Below are 22,167 nucleotides of genomic sequence, written 5' to 3'. Positions count from 1 at the left end.
ACTCTCAGCATTCCTCATCCTGCGCTACGCTGGCAGATGTTGATCATCCAAAACTATTCCATGGAATCAAAGCAACCACAAGAGCTCCACACACCCAGTCACGACGTAGAAACCTGACCAACCAAGCATCCTGCTGGTATGCTCGCTGGCTGTGTAATCACATGTTGCAGCAACCTACGTCTCGACGTCCCACACTCAATCGCATGAGCAAACTGCCCTCGCACTCTGTGTAGTAACGTGCCTCGCTGCTTTTTAGGCAGCTAGCAAGTGATTGGATTGTGCAGAAGCTGAAGAACTATCAGCACATTTAATGTTGAAAAAAAGACACAAGCTTGTGTGCAGAAAAGGTTAAAATGATGTAACGCACCTTGAGGGCAACCGTCAATGCACTCATTTAATCAGACACTTCATTAGGAACACCCGTAAGGAGAAAAAGCTACTAATGCCCACTTTTGATGGACATCGCTGTGGTTGGCAACACACTGAGAAGTGTTTCTAATCATTTGGACGCCTTATTTAGCGAGAAAATGTGATATTATTATATTATTCTGCACATGCGTAGAACCGATTGCGTTTCTGGTATGGATCACATAGTTACTGCCTTCTTTGGAACGACACTTCCTCATTGTTACCACAAGATTGCAAGATGCATTCACGGACACTACGAAAATTACAATAATGTATTATGTGTATATGTGTGGTCTAAATTATCAGAAAAACAAAGAAAAACAGTAAGTGGATACACTAAGTCCCCAACTTATGAACACAATTGGTTCCAGACGACCGTTCTTAAGTCGATTTGTTCGTAAGTCCAACAAAAGGTAATATTACCAATGATATAGGTACTACATGTACGTGTATGTAAATATGAGTTTGGATGCAGTAGTAATATTAAACGAGGATAATTCATGAAAAAAACAATAATAAAAGTGATATAATAATACGTAATGATAAATGTTATTTACCTTTGAAAAGGAGTGGTCGAGCATACTTCGTTGTGGTGGAGGAGGAGGAGTTATTGAAAAAAGGGACAGATTGTCGTCGTTAGACTCTTCTAAAAGAGGTAGTGTTCTGTGGGTGGTGTAGAATTAAGCAGGCCTATTAACTCTTCATAAACTTCAATCACACGCTCTGTCGGGGTTGTATCATACAACTCTTAGCCTTCCTCTCTCCTCTTGCTCGTCTTCCTCTACCTGTTGGTCCCATTAGCAGTGTCACAGTGCCCTCTACTGGTCAAGCATTAGCAGTATAAATACTGATGGAGCGACTAGAAGGCAAAATAAAATAAAATATACACCAATCTGCTTGTGTTCGTATCCGCGAATGTTCGCAAGTCGGATGTTCGTAACTTGGGGACCGAGTGTATTCTTATCACTCACTAACGTAACTCTTATTGTGGAAGTACAATTTGATGCATTTAAGTATGCTCTGAAATCCCAGAAAATACATCTACACTAAAAACATGTGAATTCAACTTAAATTGCTTGGTGTCTTTGAACGCAACTCGTCACGGCTCACAGTAGCACGGTTAAAAGTGTGATTCAAATGTTGTGCTACCATTAAAGCGAGTCATGTGCGGCAAATACATTTTCAGACGTGTGCTGTCTTTTAGCTTGAGTTACATTTTCAGCTCATTTGGAGCTGTTAGACATACAAATACAGTATATATGTACAGTAATTGTGTCCCGGCATTCGTCTCTTTGTTTATAAACTAAAGTAAAAATGGGCAAATTTCATATTTGATGTATGATATATTTTTTGCATGATTAACACGCAAGAACACAAGGTTTCTTCTTCTTCCAATGCATAGATCATGCACATAGCATCCTCACAGTGTATTGATTATGTGGTAACTGTTATTGCATTTTTTTCCTTTAGTAACCGGGCCAAAAATGGTATCTCAAGGGCAATGTATTTCCCCAACTTCACCACTAGGTAGAGACACTGAGAACATGTGAACATGCATTTCTATAGTATTTACAGTATGTTACAGTACAATTTTTGATTCTTCTGTCGCCTTGTGCAGGTGTGCCTAATATTGTGGCTTGTGGGTTGGTCGGACAGTGCTGTCGTTCTATTGGTCAGCAGGGGGGCCTTCTTTGTGTTTGGGGTGCGTGCATGCATGCATGGGAGTGAAGGAGGGGGCACCCTTCAACTCAAAACAAATGATGATTTGTTGCGATCTCTATATTGGGGGATTTGTTTGATTCAACAAGCTGCAGCTGCAGAGTCTTTGGCTTAGATTAAAATACATAGCCAGCCATTCATGGAGTCCGCTGAATGGAGACCGTTATATATTGCTCTTATATACAGCATGATGCACGCACACGCACACACACACACCCGCAAAACTTTTCCACGCCTGACTGACTGGCTGGCTGGCTGGCTGGCCGGCTGGCTGGACCCCCACCCCCATCCCCGACACACACACACACACACACACACACACACTTCTCTTCACTTCAGAGTGCATGTGACCCATGTTTTTAAAAAAAAAGTATGCGCTAACATATATGGAAGCAAAAACATGCAAATTGGATTGAAAGTAAAAAAAAAAAAAAGGAGGACTAGCCTACCATCAGTTGCGTCTTGATGAAGCCAGCAGCCCTCATGCTGCCTTCCGGATGAAGCAACTTCCCAAAGCCGGCGTTCGGATTCCCATCCCGGTCACGATCCTAACAGCACTTGCAATGATAATGCAAAAAAAAAATGTTTTTAATCCACGCAGTTAGTCTGTTATCCTTTTTAAAATGTAGCGATGTTATCCTTGATTTCCAGACAACAAGTCCCTCCCGAGCTGATGGTCTGCTGCTGCTGCTGCTGCTTCCAGCCTGCCTGCGATGTGAACGCTGACTGAAGACAAGAGCCGCTCTGGCTTCCCCCTGTCATGGGAGGAGGGGAAGGGGGGGGCTGCGAGGGGTGGGCCCCCGCAGACTCCTCCAGATAATAGATAAACATTAATAGACATTTTTTCCAACCATGCACTGTTGTATGTTATCATAGATTTAGTTTTGGACGTTGTGGAGCATCCTATCAAAATGGCCTATGGAGTCTGGAAAATTTTGAATTGAAACATTTGTATAACAAAAAAACGTACATTTAAATATATATATGAAATATAGTTTGCCCAAAAATATTATATTTTTGTTCAATTTTTATTTTCAATTGTTTGACAAAATATTTTAGTTTTTTCCTTGTTTATATATTTATATATTGTTTAAAATTATTTTATTTGCCTATATAATATATATATCTATATCTATATCTATATATATATCTATATATATATCTATATCTATATATATATATATATATATATATATATATATATATATATATGGCTTGGTGGTAAAATTAATATAAAATATTATATTTTTGTTGAATTTATATTTTTGTTCTTTTTCATTGCCTATGTATTTTTAAAATTATTTTATTAGCCTATATTATATATATATATATATATATATATATATATATATATATATATATATATATATTCTTAAATTATATAACCTTTTTTTGCTTTTTGGTAAAATGAATAGATATTAAAAAAAGATTTCCCCCTTCCTGATTTCTTATTTTTTTGCGTGTTTGACACACTTAAATGTTTCAGATCATCAAACAAATTTAAATATTAGTCAATGACAACACAATTGAACACAAAATGCAGTTTTTAAAAGAAAACTTTTTGGTTTTAAGGGAGAAAAAATATATAAACCTACATGGACCTGTGTGAAACAGTGATTGCCCCTCCTGTTAAAACATAACTGAGTTTAATTGAGATACACTCCTGATCAAAATCTTAAGACCAGTTGAAAAATAGCTAGAATTTGCATTGTGCACATTTGGATCTTAATGAGGTTTTAAGTAGAGCTACAATATGCAAAAACAAGAAGGGGGCGTGAGACAAAAAGCACTTTGATCAGCTGATCAAAAGTTTAAGACCATCGCTCAAAAAATAACAGAAAACTCTCCAAACCAGAACAAAAATGTTCTCAGTAGGACTCAGTCATGAGTAGCTCCACCGTTCTTGTTCATCACTTCAAAAATGGGTTTGGGCATGCTTGATGCGAGTGTTTCCAGGAGGCTAGTGGGAACATTGCTCCAAGTGGTGAAGATGGCTTCACCAAGGGCATCAACTGTCTGGAACTGATGGCCATTTTTATAAACTTCCCTTGCCATCCATCCCCAAATGTTCTCTATGGGATTTAAATGAGGGGAACATGCAGGATGGTCCAAAAGAGTGATGTTATTCTCCCTGAAGAAGTCCTTGGTCAAGCGAGCATTGTGAACTGCAGCGTTGTCCTGTTGAAAAACCCAGCTGTTACCACACAGACAAGGGCCCTCAGTCATGAGGGATGCCCGCTGCAACATCTCCACATAGCCATTTGCCGTTTGACGCCCCTGCACAACCTGAAGCTCTGTTGTTCCATTGAAGGAAAAAGCAGCCCAGATCATGATGGACCCCCGTCCACTGTGCCGGGTAGAAAACATCTCAGGTGGGATCTCCTTGTCATGCCAGTAACGTTGGAAGGTTACATTTTTTTCTCATTAGAGAATAAAACTTGTTTCCACCTTTCAATGTCCCATGTTTGATGCATTACTAAAGCTTTGGGACTCCAGCGAACCACAGTGAGAGCCATTATCCACAAATGGCAAAAACATGGAACGGTGGTGAGACTTGCCAGGAGTGGTCCGCCAACCAAAATGACCCCAAGAGCGCAGCGACGACTCATCCAAGAGGTCACAAAAGAGCCCACAACAACATCCAAAGAACTGTGTTCATGACTCCACCATAAGAAAGACACTGGGCAAAAACGGCCTGCATGGCAGAGTTCCAAGACCAAAACCACTGCTGAACAAAAAGAACATTAAAACTTGTCTCACTTTTGCCAGAAAACATCTTGATGATCCCCAAACCTTTGGAAATATACTCTGTGGTCTGGCGAGACAAAAGTTGAACTTATTGGAAGGTGTGTGTCCCGTTACATCTGGCATAAAAGTAACGCCGCATTTCAGAAAAAGAACATCATACCAACCGTAAAATATGGTGGTGGTAGTGTGATGGTTTGGGGCTGTTTTGCTGCTTCAGGACCTGGAAGACTTGCTGTGATAAATGGAACCATGAATAAACTGCCGTTGGGCGCGTACGCACAAACGACAGTCAGGACCCTTTCCCCAACCCGAAGGCGTAGGGAAATGACCCTCTTGTTCACCGGGGATGACTTCAACACAGAGGCACCGAGCCGGGGGGCTATTAATAAGCCCACACCAGCTCGCCGGCTCTCCCCTGCAGCAACTCCAGAGTAGAACAAGGTCCAGCCCCTCTCAAGGAGTTTGGATCCAGAACCCAAACTGTGGGTCGAGGTGAGTCCGACTATATCTAGTCGGAATGTCTCAACCTCTCTCACAAGTTCGGGCTCCTTCCCCGCCAGAGAAGTGACGTTCCATGTCCCAAGAACCAGATTTGGCCGCCGAAGACCAGGTCGCCTAGGTGCCCGCCCTCGACCGCCACCCAAAACGCAATGCACCAGACACTTATGCTTGCCCCCGCAGGTGGTGGGTCTACGGGGGGGAGATCCCGTGTGGCTTCTTCAGGCTGAGCCCGGCCAGGCCCCACGGGTGAAAGCCCGACCACTAGACGCTGGCCTGCGAGCCCCTCCCCCAGGCCTGGCTCCAGGGTGAGGCCCCGGTATCCCACTTCCGGGCGAGGTGCGGTCTCTCCTCGTGTGTTTGTTCATACGGGTCTTCTGAATCACTCTTGGCCCGTCACCCAGGACCTGTTTGCCTTGGGAGACCCTACCAGGGACATATAGCCCCAGACAACATAGCTCCTAGGATCACTCGGGCACACAAACCCCTCCACCACGGTAAGGTGGTGATTCACGGAGGGGTATTAATACATAATTCATATATATTTAATTGTATCACTTTTTAGTTGGCATTACACTGAATGGCTAGATATTATTTGTAGGTTTTTATTATATTTATTTCTGTATTATGTGTATTTATGTATGTAAAAAAACCAACAATTATTTATGTATACGTAACATTAACGTAACGTATTATTATACGTTATTATAAGTGTCAGCCATTAAGACACAATATTAATTTTAAAAATTGGCCATTTTGCAGCATCTTTCCATTGTTGTGGTGCTGTGGAGGATAGATGGGGTGGGGGGGTGTTCTTCGGGGGTGGGAGTGACATTGGGGGAGGGGAGTCATCTTCACAGCTGCAGCTCAATGGCTTCTTATTCATTCCATGAAGGCAAAGAGGGATTTATGGGGGCACCACATTATGTGGGTTACGTCCCCCACACAACAACATCGTCTTTATGATAGACATGGATTGTAATGGACGTCAATACAAATAGTGTTGTATTATATCCATTGGGACGCAGCGTGGCCCAGTCGGGCGCTGGAAGTGATTTCTTAAGAAGCTTGGACGTGATAGAACTTTTATTGTGGCCAACCTAAGGCACAAATGTGCAATACTCCTGATGTCTAATCAGCATTTTGATACGCCACGGCTGTGAGGTGGATGAAATATGAATGCTCACTAACACAGATTTGTGAGAGGTAGGACTTTTTACATCTTTGAGTTCAGTTCATGAAAAATGGGAGCCAAATCAAGTGTTGCATTTATATTTTTGTTGAGTGTATATACCAGTACAGTATGTATAAACCGTTTGCTGTATAAACCAGATGGACAAACTGATCCGGAAAGCCGAACAAGTTATCGGCACTCAGTTGGAGGCGTTTGTAAGAGTGAGAGACAGGACACTGGACAAGCTGCTCTCCATCATGGACAACCCCACCCACCCACTCCATCGGACAATAGAGGGGCAGCGGAGCTTATTTTCCAACAGATTCCTCCAATTCTGTTCCCACAGTGAACGCTACAGGATTTCATTCATTCCACACGCCATCCAGCTCCACAATACCTCACCTGTCTGGAAAAAGATCATTCACAACATTATTGCGCTGCACTGTCTGCCCTCCCTTGTATAAAGCCTACGTTTACTCGTATTTGCTTAGATTTTTACACACTATTTGTAAATATGCAAACCTTGTTTATCTTATATATTTTTTATTTCATTATATTTTATTCATATTGCACTGCATTTTATTTAAGAGTGTTTTTCTTTTCCTTCTGCAATCAAGCTACTATAGCCAAGCAATGTCCTTTGTGGATCAATAAAGTCCGCCTCAGTCTAAGTCCAAGTCTGCACACACACACACACATATATATACAGTACAGCATATTCAGTATACAACATAAATGTCTGTATATACTGTACGTATTGTATATTGCTCACTTATATATGTGAACATTTCAAGCTAAATTTGCAGAGCATTTTGTTTTTTTTTATCCAAAACATAATTTAAAAAAAAATTAAAAGCACTTTGCTTCAGAAATTATTATTTTTCAGAAAATAAGGCAAATAGGAAAATAATTGAAAAGTTGTTCTTAAAATTTTTGAGACACAGTGGAACCTTAAGGTTAGCGTCCATAATTCATTTCAGATGGTACGACTCTGAACAAAATGGACGCTAACCGAATCCATTTTTCCCATAAGAAGTCATGTAAATCCAATTAATCTGCTCCAGAAAGCCAAAAATGTGCACACAAAACACATTTTTTATAATTTTACAATTATAGTTTTACATGCAGAAAACAATACTAAATGCATACAAATACATATACATGATGAATGAAAGCGATAAATGAACATTTAAGGTTACTTAAATGTCTTCCCAAAGACACGATGTAGCAGCGAGACACCACACCCACAACATTTCCTGTTTTGCCATGAGTTAGTTCTTGAATTCAATAGTGTTTCTCACCATCTCACCTCTTACCACATTGTGTCTTTTGGAACACTCACATCAAGAATCATGTCTTCAAGGAAGGCAAAAGTAACCTTAAATGTTTGCTGTTTTATCCATGTAAAACTATAAAAACCTGTTTTGTGTTAACTTTTACCCAGATTTTCAACCATTTTGTTAACAAGCTAGCTTCTTTGTCAGAAGCTAACGACATTTTGTGAGAAAAATACATTAAGAACACAGTTGGACTCACGCAGTGCATTAATAACATGACAAGACGTGCGCCATATTGTACACTGAATGGAAAATATATGTAAACCAGGTCAAACGTTTGGCAGAATTTTTTACGTAAACTGCAACAACACGCTAACCCAAGCGGACGCTAAACAAGGTTCCACTGTACATTTTTAATTTCATCACGACAACCCTAAAGGAAAACTGCAGTTTAAAAAAAAGATGTTGCCCATCATCCACAATCCTAGACATAAACACACGCCTTTGTCTTTTCTGTGCATTCTAAAGGCATAAAAAGAGCTAACAAGAGGCAGCTAAGAATGCTCGTAATGTGACACACATATTCCGCCTACAAAGCCCACTATTAAAACACCTCTACTAAATGTTTATCCAAAACAACTATGCTGTAAACAAGACGGTGTAAAGCCCCTAAGGGAGGACTCATAGAGGAGTCATTGAGTAGGATGTTTTGGTACTTTTTCAACAGAAGTGATACTTAATTTGTCCACTAGATATGGCCAAAGAGGGCACAATAGCTAGGGCCAAAAAGAAGTATGTTCTCTCGCCACATCGCGGTTCACCTTTTGCGGCCCCACTGTTTCAGGGATTTTTTTTTTGGTGCAATTTTGCATGTTGTTTTGAACAGCATATGAACACGCATTGTGTTCTGTATCCTGATTGGCTAATGGAGTGGCCTGAGGAATTGTCAGCGAGTGTGTGGTGAAGCTAGTTGCTAGCCGACTAGTAGCTAGCCGGTGTGGTGTGGCAAGGTGTCACTACGCCAGTACCATAGTTCTTTGGCGTAACAATGTTAATAACAATAATAAAACCAGTGTCGCTGTAGCTTGGATAATATGCAGGTAATATGCAGGTTAATATGCAATAAAGGATGTGGAGGGTCCCGATGACTAGGTTTGCCTTAGGCCCCCAAATGACTAAATACGCCCCTGGTCTTATGGTCCACGGTGGGCGCATACCCCACCCTCCCATCTTACGTTATTGCCACTGGTCCTTCCATTTATTGCAAAAAAACAAGAAGCCTGAGGGAGCAAGGCGAGAGGTGACGACTGCATGGATTTTCCAGAATTTCATTGTCATATCCCTTTATGAGTCCTTTGTCTGGCTGCAACTCACACGTGGATGTCATCTTTTTCTGAAAATCAGAATTAGCATGATGAGCACACCGCTGGTGTTAAAAGAGTTTTGAAGGGAGCTAAGCTGGCTTTGTGAGGAAGTGACAGCGGGTGGAAAAGATGTCTAATAAAGTCATGTTTCTACAAAGGAATAGCAGACGCACGCCACTATGATTCACTCGCGTTGGGGGGGAGGGATGTGCGGGGGTCTTCATTTTTTATTTTGTTGTTACTCCAGATCAGTTTTGTCTGCTTTTAGTACCCTGGGGGGGGGAGGGGGAGGGGGGGTGTGGGGGTGACTCATTTCAGTGTTGAGTGTGTCAAGGCCGCACTGCCATTATAGCCATTATACCTTGACCCTTCTCACGCTTATTAAAGGTAAACTACTGTATGTGATTGATAATACAAGAGAAAAGTCATCATTTTATGAGAATAAAGTCATGATATAATGCAAAAGCAACGTCTGAATTTTCCCAGAATAGAGTAATTCTATTATGCAAACAAATTTGTAATAAAGAAATAAAGAAAAAGTGGTAATTTTATGAGGAAAAAGCTGTAATTTTCACAGAATAAGAATGTAATATTACAGCAGAAAAAGCGTCATTTTATGAGAATAAAAGCATGCATGATATTAAACCTTTTACTTTTATATGGAAAAAGGTGGGATTTTTGGAGAATAAATCTTTAAAATTACAAGAGAAAAGTCATAATTTTATGACAATAAAGTCATGATATTACTCAAATTAATTTGTAATATTATGAGGAAAAAAGTTGTACTTTTATGAGAAAAAAGTGGAATAAGCGAATAAGGTTTTAATAATACAAGAGAAATGCCATCATTTTACGAGAATAGCGTCTTGCTATTATGCAAATGCATCTGTGATAATACGAGAAGAAAGTCCCACTTTTATGAGGAAAAAGTTGTAATTTTCTGAGAATAAGGCTTTAATAATACAAGAGAAAAGTCGTAATTTTAGTAGACTTAAGTCATAATATTACTCAAAATAAAATTTCAATATTATGAGAAAAAGTTGTAATTTTACATGGAAAAAGAAGATAATGTCAAGATAGTGAAATTAGTATTATTTGTATTTGTACAAATATGTATGTATTTGTATTATTAGAATATAATATTGATTATATAATCATATATAATATATAATTATATAATAATACAATAATATATAATTATATAATATATATGTCAAAATTTCATGAGGAAAAGACTGTAATACGGTTTTAATAATATAAGAGAGAAGTCATAATTTTACGAGAACAGAATAAAGCTATTAGTTGTTCACATGGAAAAAGATGTGATTTTTGGAGAGTAAAGTTTTAATATTACAAGAGAAAAGTCATCATTTTATCACAATAAAATCATGATATTACTCAAATAAATTTGTCATATCATGAGAAAAAACTTGTCTTTTATGAGGAAAAAGACTTGATTTTGGCAAAATAAGGTTTTAATAATACAAGGAAAAAGTCATTTTAAGAGAATAAAGTCATGATATTATGCCAATAAATGTGTAATATTAGAGGAAAAACAATGCACAGAAAAAAGAAGGACATTTGTGTTCATGTCTCACATAAGCGTTGGGGATGATGGGACGGATGATGCAGTCAACACTGCCATCCACACAGCCCTTTCTCACCTACAGGGCCAGGACACATATGTCAGAATGCTATTTATAGAATATAGCTCTGCTTTTAATACAGTCAGCCCCCACAAACTCACAGATAAGCTCCTCACACTTGGCCTGTCTCCCTCCCTCTGTAACTGGGTGTTTAACTTTCTCACAGGCAGGCCCCAGTCAGTCAGAGTCCACAACCGCACATCCAGCTCAAGAATTGTGAGCACTGGGACCCCACAGGGGTGTGTGCTGAGTCCACTCCTCTACACGCTCTTCACCTACGATTGCGTGGCCTCCCAGAACACCACCAGCATCATTAAATTTGCAGATGACACTACAGTCATCGGACTGATCACTGGTGGTGTTGAAACATCATACAGAAGAGAGGTGGCGGACCTCATAGCTTGGTGTCGTGATAACAATCTCCTTCTCAATACAGATAAGACTAAAGAGATGATCATCGACCCAAGAACAAGGGAAAAGGAGCCACATAGACCCCTGTTTATTGATGAGACTGAGGTGGAGAGGGTGAAAACCTTCAAGTTCCTTGGCACACACATCAGCGAGGACCTCACCTGGTCTCACAACACCCAACAAATTCTGAAGAAGTCCCAAAGGAGACTGAACTTCCTGAGAAGACTGAGGAAATTTGGCATGTCCACCACAATCCTGAGTTGCTTCTACAGATGCACTATGGAAAGTGTCCTTACCGCCTCCATCCCTGTTTGGTACGGTAACTGTACAACACGTGATAGGAAGGCACTCCAGCGGGTGATCAAGACCTCACAGAACATTGTTGGGGCAGCCCTCCCCTCACTGCAAGACATTTATAAATCTAGAGTCCTACGCAGAACACACAACCTCATCAAGGACAGCACACATCCACAACACTCATTATTCACACTCCTACCGTCAGGCAGACGCTACAGGAGTTTGAAGTCCAGGACCACAAGGCTGGCAAACAGCTTTTACCCACAGGCCATCAGGCTCCTCAACGAAGCACTCGCACACGCCGCACGCAACACACGCACACACTCATAGCACTTTATTTATTTATTTGTATTATTTACTTGTATTAATGTCTCTTCTGTTGTTGTTGCTTAATTTATTGGTATATATGTTTATGTGTTTATGTTTCTTATGTTCTTATTCTTTCATTTGTTTTCTTTCTTTTCTTGGGAGAATGAACAGAATAAGATTTTCATTGCATGGTATAACTGCTGTTGTACTATGCACATGACAATAAAACTCTCTTGAATCTTGAATCTTGAACAATTCCACAAAAAGTGCACTTTTCCTTTAAGTCATGACAATGATTGATTAAGTAAAATAAACCTTAAACTTCAGTCTCGTAAAATGACAACTTTCTTCTTGTAAAAATCCTCCACATCATTTTAATTTTTGTACTTCTCTTTGCTAGTTTTTCCCACTTGATGCGAGACAATAGAACATATTTCTAATGAATGAACAAGCCTGGCCAAGAGTGAGGTGAAGAGCAGACAGTTCATTACGCATCATCACTTGCTTGGCCTAAATTGCTTTTCTTTCGCCCGCGCGAGGAGCTTTAGAAAGCACGTGGGGTCGTAAAGGCGATGATTGGCTGAATGGGGATGCAATATGCAGAGTGAGTGGAAAGATAACGGTCATGGCGGAGTGCTAAGCTAATATATCTCCAATTGACAGTGAAGTGAGAGCTGAGTTTGTTGTGAACGGCGACGCATTAAATTGGCTCATAAAGACGCATGTACAGCCTCATATACGAGCATCACAATGGATGAATATGACTACTTCTGCTGCATACATAAATCTGGAAGATTTAAAGAAATTCCAGGTAATGCTGAGATTCACTTTTCCACCTTTTGAACGCAGTTATAAAGCGAGAAAAGGAGATGTCATATTACCTGGGAGAAGGCATGATTCTTACCAGAATAAAGTTGTAAGACTAATTAAGAATAGAAATGAAAAAAAGGATGTAAGTAGTAAGTGGGGGGAAAACTTTAAAGTTTAAAAGAAATCGTAATTCTGCATGGGGGTGGTCGTAATTTTCCGAGAATAAAATTGCAATATTAAACTAAAAAAACTAAAATTTTTAGACTACACGGGAAAAGTTGTAATTTTATGAGAATACTTTTTTTATATTAAAGGAAAAAATGTGTAAGTCTACGGGGAAAAGTTGTAATTTTACTAGAATAAAGTTCAACATTAAAATTCTAATTCTACAAGAGGAGAGTCATAATTCTACAAAAATAAAATTGCAACATAAAACTTTTAAAAAGTTTAAAGTCAACATGAAAAAGACGCTCGCATCTTCTTCCGCAGTGGAACACACATGTAAACAAGATGGCCGCGGTGCTCCGTCGCAGAAAAAGATGCGAGCGTCTTCGTCACATACACAAGAGTGGCGAGGCGACCGTGCGCAGGGACACGGCGGGAGACAAACACAACGCCGAGCCATTTGTGAGGCATTTTTTGAGAGCATTTTAGTTTTTTGAACGCATGTTGGTTTGAGAAGCCAAATTCCTTACGTAAATGACCCGGCAACTACTGTAAGCAGAACAACGTTCCTCGTCACGGAAATCCCACCAGAACTGGACTCGCGGGACGAAGTGGGGGGGTAAGTCATATGCTGATGGGGATGTCATACAACTTCATGTCAAAACATCCAAACTATCCCTTTAATACCAAGATTTGTCTATTGTTGGCGATTTATTTCCATCGTCTGCCTCATTCATGTCAGAGTGCACGTCACCGACTGCACAAACTGACGCTTCCAACAATGTTTTGCAACATTTCTGATGTCAATACCCAAAAATATATTGTGGATTGCAAAACTGGCAAAATTTTATTGCCACCAATGTGACGCAGAAAAAGGCAAACAAAAAGGTCATCAAGTTGACGGACGCCAATGCAGGCACTCAGACGTGTGCTCTCGCTGAGGAAGTAGCTTTGTGCGAGCGTGACTTTGATGAAATTACAGCAGATGTGGATGTAAGTTATGAGGCCTGTCAAAAGTCAATCTATTCAATTAAAAAGGCACACGTCCGGGAGATTAATTCCACGTTGGCTTGTAGAGAGCAGAGCTGGGAAATGGGAATGTAGTGTGGTTCTTAGCTGCACTGGGCGTACAGTGAAGGGTGATGCAGGTGAGTAAATGTGTACCAGAGCAGGATTCTTGTCAGGTGGAGATTAATGGACTGGCGCGCGTCCAAAGGCGCCGTTGGCTCGTCTGCCTGTTCTTGTGGTACTGCAGAACTTGTCAGTCACATGACAGCAAGACGGCCGCAGGTGCCAACGCCGGTGTTCCAACTCGGTGACCTCACGTCCTGAGCTCACACTGGACGCTTTTCATTCGGCATGCAGGTACCACGGGAACCCACTGGGAACGACAAAGGGGCTGCTTTTGCACTGTTGTGATTGGACCTCGTCAGGAGTACTTTTCATCACCAAAACCCAAAATGACTTTGTGGATATCGTCATGGTGAGGCTATAAGTACTTTGCACGGTGCACATTCCCAGTCCTGGTCAGGGTCTGTGTACGGAACAGACATGACTTCTGTATCCACTGGACTTTTCCATGTTTATTCAGCGACGTAAAGGTTGCGACTTTAAACGTGTCACACAAAAATATATTGCTTTTTCCTTGGTAAAAGATAAATAGAGTGCAGGAGAATGGCCTCAGTGTAGTGACACAAACACTTACAGCCAATTTAAAAGCAATTTGCACTCATAAAAAGTTACACTATGAACATGCTGTATGAACACACTGTACAAGCAGGGACATACGGTCAAGAAAAATGAAAAAATAATAATGATAACTAGGCCTGTCACAATAACAACTTTGTTGTAATTCAGCCACATTGGAGTGTTTTCCAGCATGAAGCACCTTTTTAAGGTCATGCCACAGCATCTCAATAGGATTCAGGTCAGGACTTTGACTAGGCCACTCCAAAGTCTTCATTTTGTTTTTCTTCATCCATTCAGAGGTGGACTTGCTGGTGTGTTTTGGATCATTGTCCTGCTGCAGAACCCAAGTTGGTTTCAGCTTGAGGTCAAGAAATTATTTTTTGGTAGACAGCAGAATTCATGGTTCCTTTTATCACAGCAAGTCTTCCAGGTCCTGAAGCAGCAAAACAGCCCCAGACCATCACACTACCACCACCATATTTTACTGCTGGTATGATGTTCTTTTTCTGAAATGGGCCAATAATTTTACGCTGGATGTAATGGGACACACAGCTTCCAAAAAGTTTAACTTTTGTTTCTTATCAGAACACAAAGTATCTTCCCAAAGGTCTTGGGGATCATCATCAAGATGTTTTTTGGCAAAATTGAGATGAGCCTTAATGTTCTTTTTGTTCAGCAGTGGTTTTCATCTTGGAACTCTGCCATGCAGTGTCTTTCTTATGGTGGAGTCATGAACACTGTTCTTTGGATGTTGTTGTGGGGTCTTTTATGACATCTTGGATGAGTTGTCGCTGCGCTCTTGGGGTCATTTTGGTTGGCCGGCCACTCCTGGCAAGGTTCACCACTGTTCCATGTTTTTGACATTTGTGGATAATGGCTCTCACTGTGGTTTGCTGGAGTCCCAAAGCTTTACAAATGGCTTTATAACCTTTTCCAGACTGATAGATCTCAAGTAATCTCAGTTAAGTTATGTTTTAACAGGGGGGCAATCATTTTTTCACACAGGGCCATGTAGGTTTGGATTTTTTTTCTCCCTTAATAGTACAAAATTTCATTTAAAAACTGCATTTTCTGTTCAGTTGTGTTATCATTGACTAATAAATTAGTTTGATGAGCCAAAACATTTAAGTGTGACAAATATGCAAAAACGTAAGAAATCAGGAAGTGGGAAAACAGATTTTCACACCACCGTAAATGATGAATGAACATTTAAGGTTACTTTTACCTTCACTGAAGACATGATTGTTGATGTGACTGTTTCCAAAGACACGATGCGGCAATGAGATCAACATGATCACCACCCTTCTGGTTTGCCGTGAGTTATTTCTTGAATTCAATAGTGTTTCTTACCTCAATAACCCAAAATGGAGCCAAACAAAGTTGCAAGAGCCAGCATTTTGATGGAGAAGGGGAGAAACACTATTGAATTACAATAACAATAACTCATGACAAAACAGGAAGGTGGTATCAGTGTTGACCTCTCTGCCACATCATGTCTTTGTCAAGAATCACGTCTTCAGTGAAGGTAAAAGTAAGCTTAAATGTTCATTTATCCCTTTCATTTGTCATTTGTATGCATTTACAATTGTTATATGCATGTAATGCATGTAGCTGCACGATGGCCTACCGGTTAGCATGTTGGCCACACAGTCAGGAGATTGGGAAGATCTTCGTTCGAATCTCCATCGGGCATCTCTGTGGAGAATTTGCATGGTCTCCCTGTGCATGGGTTTCCGCACTGCGATTTGCTGGCGATCAGTCCAGGGTGTACCCCACCTCTCGCCCAAAGTCAGCTGGGATAGGCTCCAGCATAGAAGATGGATGGATGTAACGTATATTTGTGTTAGCATTTTAGAGGGTCAACCGCTGATGGCATGATAGACGGCTGATTTACGGTTCCTGTTTCCATGTAGTGGCAAGCTAATAGGATGCTAACAAAGACGTTTTGTGATAAAAATACATTAAGATTCACGCAATGTATTAATAACACAACAAGGTGTGTGCCATATTGTAGGCTAACCAGAAAATGTACGCAAATCTAGGCAAAATTGGGGTAGAATTTTTTTTTGTTAACCCACGCTAACCAGGGTGGACGCTAACTGAGGTTCCACGGTAATTCCAATCATTATTCATATTTTACTTAGTAAAAGATGCTGAATTTGTACATTTCTTGATCAAATACAGGGTAGAAACTTAGAATGAGGCTGCAGCAAGCAAGCCCCTCCTGAGAATATTTTTGAATTCTGAAACTGTTTTTTCATTTGAGGCGTCGTCCTCCTCCTCGTCCAATAGCCAGACTGGTATTTTGAATCCATATTTCCAGGGCCAGTGTCATTTCGCTTCATGTCTGCCATTGAACTTCAGCTGTTAGCCAGTTAGCTTGATTTGCTAGCCGCTATCAGCACTTGTAACTAGTCTGTTTCTAGGAATCTGTACCTCTTGCCTGTCCAAGTTAAGGTTGAGGGAGTCAGCAAGCAGTTCTGAGCTTGTGTTCGTGAAGTTTAGTCAGGAAAGCACCAAAATACTTCAAATTTCTAGTATCGTCAGCAGAGCTCTTGCCATGTGCGTCCTTTCCAGTCAACTGCAAGGAAAAGAAAGTTATTTCTTCAATTCAATAGTGTTTTTCAGCTCCTTTTTCAAAATGGTGGTACTTGCAACTTTTTTCATCATTTAAATGCATTTAATAGAGATGCTTCGACCAGGGCTTTATGCTGCCGATTTCAGTACCGATCACCCATGAGTGAGATCGACCAATACCGATACCGATCACATGGATTAACTGTACATTTTTATATTTATTTCTGATGAGTGCTATTAGCCAGGGCCGCCGTTAGACAATTCCAAGGGTCCCTTGCAAATAGGTCATTATTAAAAAATAATCTTTTGGATATTTTTTTTTGTTTGTTTTTTTGCCTTTATTTGTGTGAAGCGATTTTTGTACTACTTGACACAAACCTGAATTTAATTTGATGCATGTTTTGGAGTGACATAAGTACATGGGAAATAAATTGTTCAATCATTTATTTTTTACTTCAAGATAACAAAATTAAGAATAAAATAATACTAAATAGAAACAGAAATCTGTCCTGCTTAATGTAAAATAGAATAAATTGAGTGTCTAGGTTGCAGGGGTGTCCAACTTCCATCACTATTAGAGGTGTCACCTATTTGTGTTTTATTTATGACTGGAAACATTTAAATTGTACACTACTTTATTTACCAAGCACATCTCCACTCAAACAGTGTGGCCATCATCTTTATGCTATTTTGTGCTCATTTGTCATTAAATAAAGGCATAAAGTCTAAATTGAAAACCGCTGTGATAGTATCACCATCATAAGGCTGGGCACACTACGTGTTTATGTTCATTAAACAACATGCAAATTGTGGACAAGACATAATTAGTATCATGACAACAAGAGAGCAAAATTGTTCAGCGACACTTGAAAAAGTTCGAACATACTCAATGAATGTGACATCCACTTCCCGTGGGACAAAAACGAGCTCCGAACTAACAACATTGCTTGTTTATTTAAAAAAAAATGTAATTGTGGTAAAAAGGCACATTTGGAATCCGAAAACCAGAACCTAGGTGGATAACTCTAGCTAGCTAGCTAATAGGTTTGATAAGGGAGTGATCAAACACACTGGCATCGATTAGCGTAGCCTGAGTTAAGCTGTCCAATTGAAACCATCGAGGTTTTACAGACTAGTGTTGATTGTTGCGGCAGTACGGGTGTTGGCAACTCTACGTGACATGCACGCCGATCGCTTTTTGTGATCGGCTTTGAAACGTCTTTATCGGCTTATGCCGATCACACGTTTTTTTATGGAAATTGGCTGATAGCAATCGATGACTGATTGATCGGAGCATCCCTGGCATTTAGAATTGTTTTCGGCATGTAAAACTATAATTGTAAAAACATGTTTTGTGTTAACAGTTTAGACTTTCTGGAACAGACCAATTGAATTTCCATGATTTCTTATGGGAAAAATGGATTTGGTTAGTGTACATGTTGGTTAGAGTCCGACCTTCTGGAACTAATTAATGACGCTAACCAATGTTAGAGTTGACTAGAATTATACCACAGAGTTAGTGTAGACTTAGACAATGTTTGCACTGTTCCTTGAATGTTGCACAGACAGGTTGCCTGGCAACCTTATCAATCCAGCCACGCTTGCACATACATTCACTACATCCTTGATTGACACAACCTGGAGCCAGTTAAATGCTAACACATCGAGCGTGTTGTACTTTGTGACATCTTCCAGACAATTGTAGCACTAAAAGATTGAAAATACAGAAAAGTGTGTCTGTCTGGTGTCTTCTCGGGATAAACGAACTCGGACGTTACACCAAGGTTCCACCATACCTGTGACCTGTTCTCCAGAGCTATCTTTGCCATCTTGGATGAAGTCCAATCAATCAATAGGGCTCTTGCTCACTCTGATTAAATGGGGGTGATTTGAAACAGTTCTTATTGTTCATGTCTCTTATTGAGAAGCTAAACGCCACCTTAAGTAGGTTTGTTTACTGCACAATGAAGGGGGGGGGGGGCACAACATCACACAAAATCATCCGTCAAGAGTTTGAGGAGAGATAAACTGGCTGAGCAGATAAGAAGCAGGATTAAAGCAGGCCTCTGTGTCCCTTCAAATAATAATCAAAAAAGGCCCAAGGTAGTTCTCTGCACGGAGCTGATAAAGAGACATTCTGTTACACTTGCAGCTCATTAATATTCATGAGGATGCATCACTAATTGTGGATAATCCCCTGTGTTGTTTCTACCCCTCCCCAACCTCCCCATGTTCCATTTATAGGTAATGTTTACTGATGACTTGCTGCTAACCTGGAATGACGCAATCTTTATTAATGCTCAAGATGTCACCACTAACGAATGCTGCACACGTAAAGTTCACCCCCCTTGATCTTTTTTAAACACACTTAAAGCAATTCAATGAATTGTTTGTGGGAAAATGGGACCTGCCATTATGATTTAATAACACAACATTACAAGTTAAAAAACATATTACTGAATTATTTATGTTGTGACCTTCTTGGGTCACTTGATTGCATTTATTTGCATTTTCCTTTTTTTTAGACTAAGAAAATGCGTATTGTGTTGCAGGATTAACCACAGACTGCTTTGAAAACTAATTTATTATTTATTTACAAAGAATTCAATTCTTTTTTGTTACTTATTTTAAATACATATGTTCCACTTTCATCGTGTTACATTACATGGTTTAAAAATGACTGTTTTGACTTGACTTTTTTTTCTCTTTTCCATAAAGATATTTCAAAATAACACATTTTAGAGCTGTAAATACCGTGAAACCTTCAAACCGTGATGTTTTTGCCCAAGGTTATCATACCGTCAGAATCTCATACCGGCCCACGCCTACTTGCGGATAATTGTTTGAAGAGATGAGCGTCATGAGCGTGGCACCCACCTTCAAGCATCTGGAAATTGCACCCAAAGATGAGCTCCACAGTTCTTTTGCTAATATCGTGACTGACTTATTTTCATTTTCCCAACGTCAAGCAGTGTGTTTGAGGTGTGGTCTTGCACAGATGTGCCTCCATTTATCTCAAATGTTGTCACTTAGCGATGTCATCATCATGTGGGCTTTCCCACATTGTTTAACCCGATGGGGTCCCTTTAATTTACTACCCCTTGAGGTCCCGAGAGGGCAAAAGTATCTACTCCCAAAAACTGCTATACAAACAAAAAAGATTTCATTTTTTTTACTACATTTCTTGCTTAGATCTCACAATCAACTTGAGTTCTAATCAAAAATACCAAACGTGGAAATATTTGTATTATTTTAACTCATAAATGTCCATTTAATTAAGTAATGTCAGATTTACCCGCAAAGACAAAAAAGTCAAAAAGACAAAAAATCCTTGGGGAACCCAGAGGTCATAGTGATCTTTTTGTATGTCAACTTCTGACTTTGAAGAAAGTCATAGCGAAATGATCTAAAAAATATTCTCTCTCTCATAATTTTGGCAATCGTAACTGACCGAAAAACAGGAAAGGTTTAGTTTGATTTCATGTCGGATAGTGAGTAAAAAATGTTGATGTGTGTTTTCCACAGTGTATGTAAACTTATGGTTTTGTTCGGAATGGAATGTGTTCCACTGTGTTTTGGATAAGTAAAGCAACATATTTGCGCTTATTCATAACAGAGAGATAAAACAAACAAAAGGCACCCTGCTCTTTTTAATTCATCTCACATACACATACAAATAGTTATATCATGGGTTAGCCCCTCTCTTGCCTGGCTGAGACGCTCAGTCCCCCTAGCCAAGGGTTGGTTGAAACCTCATCAGATCATTGGGACCGCCTCCACAGCAGGCATATGAGGAAGAGGAAATCAGTTTCATTTCAGAGATCGCTTGGACCTCGCTAAGCCTTGGTTGGTGGGCTGACCGGTTCTCTCCAGTGCTGGTAGGGCAATTGCTTGTATCTACTGCTTTTAATAATACATTGTAAACCTTACTTTAGACTCATTATTTCACAGCTGCTAGAGCTGTCATTGTCACTGCATCGAACAGATTGGTGTGTGGATGCAAAACAACTTTTTCCAGCTAAACTCAGACAAAACTGAAATCATTGACTTTGGCCCACAGAAGCAAAGACAAAGTGTTATTAGCCACCTTGAGACTCTTTCTCTAAAACCTGATCATCAGGTTAGAAATCTAGAAATCCATACCTTTGTCTCCAGCAGGCTGGACTACTGTAGCGGCCTTCTCACCGGGCTCTGTAAACGAGCTGTAAAACAGCTGCAGTACATCCACAATACTGCTGCTCGAGTCCTGACTAGTAGTATGAGCATATTAGTCCTGTACTCAGGTATCTGCACCGGGCTCTCTAAACGAGCTATAAAACAGCTGCAATACATTCAGAATGCTGCTGCTCGAGTCCTGACTAGAAATATGAGCATATTAGTCCAGTACTCAGGTATCTGCACTGGCTTCCTGTCGCTCAGACAACAGACTTTAAAACAGCTCTGCTTGTTGGCTTGCAAGTCTTTTCACGGTCTTGCGCCAAAGTACATCTCTGACATGTTAGAGCCACATAAACCATCTTTGGTTCTGAAAAGCTCAGGGAGTTGTCTACTGCGGGTGCCCAGGTTCAGGACCAAACACGGTGAGGCTGCGTTTCAGATTTATGCTGCTGAAATCTGGAACAGTCTTCGAGAAGATGTGTGACAATCCTCAACTTTGGCAAAGTTCAAATCAAAGCTGAAAACCTTTCTATTCAACTGTGCATATGACAACTGAAAGTATTTTATCTGCACTCTTCATTTTTAATGTTTTTGTTTAATGGAATGATTTATGGAATTGTATGTAATGATTTTAGAATGACTAGCTTGGTGAATATGCAGGTCACATTATGTAAATGAATCGTTTTTTCAGAAGGCTTTACAGGCGGAATAGGTGCGTCCCATTAAGTGCATTCTTAGCTGCCTCTTTTTAGCTGTTTTTATATCTTTAGAACACAGAAAAAAGAAAGACATGTTCATGTCTCACATAAGGATTGTGGATGGGCAATTTTTTTTTTTAAAGTACACTTTTTCATTAAACTATTTTCCTTTAAGCCTCCTCCAGCAACTAGCACCAAATGTAGTGACTTTTTCTGCAA

The 22,167-nt window shown here is 40.0% G+C and overlaps 1 protein-coding gene across 1 annotated transcript in view; it reads right to left on the bottom strand.

Annotated features, from left to right (window-relative positions):
* Positions 1-16,368, bottom strand: part of LOC129177904 (carbohydrate sulfotransferase 15-like) — a 58,473-nt gene extending 42,105 nt beyond the window's left edge. Inside the window, exons 1-2 of the mRNA XM_054769514.1 lie at positions 16,143-16,368; positions 2,577-2,937 (exon numbers count right to left, since the gene is read on the bottom strand). The gene's annotated coding sequence lies outside the window, so the exon portion shown is untranslated. The remainder of the gene's footprint in view (positions 1-2,576; positions 2,938-16,142) is intronic.
* Between the last annotated feature and the right edge of the window lie 5,799 nt (positions 16,369-22,167).

Source organism: Dunckerocampus dactyliophorus, chromosome 2, assembly GCF_027744805.1.
Source record: "Dunckerocampus dactyliophorus isolate RoL2022-P2 chromosome 2, RoL_Ddac_1.1, whole genome shotgun sequence".
Taxonomy (NCBI): domain Eukaryota; kingdom Metazoa; phylum Chordata; class Actinopteri; order Syngnathiformes; family Syngnathidae; genus Dunckerocampus; species Dunckerocampus dactyliophorus.
This window is presented reverse-complemented; position numbering and strand designations above follow the sequence as displayed.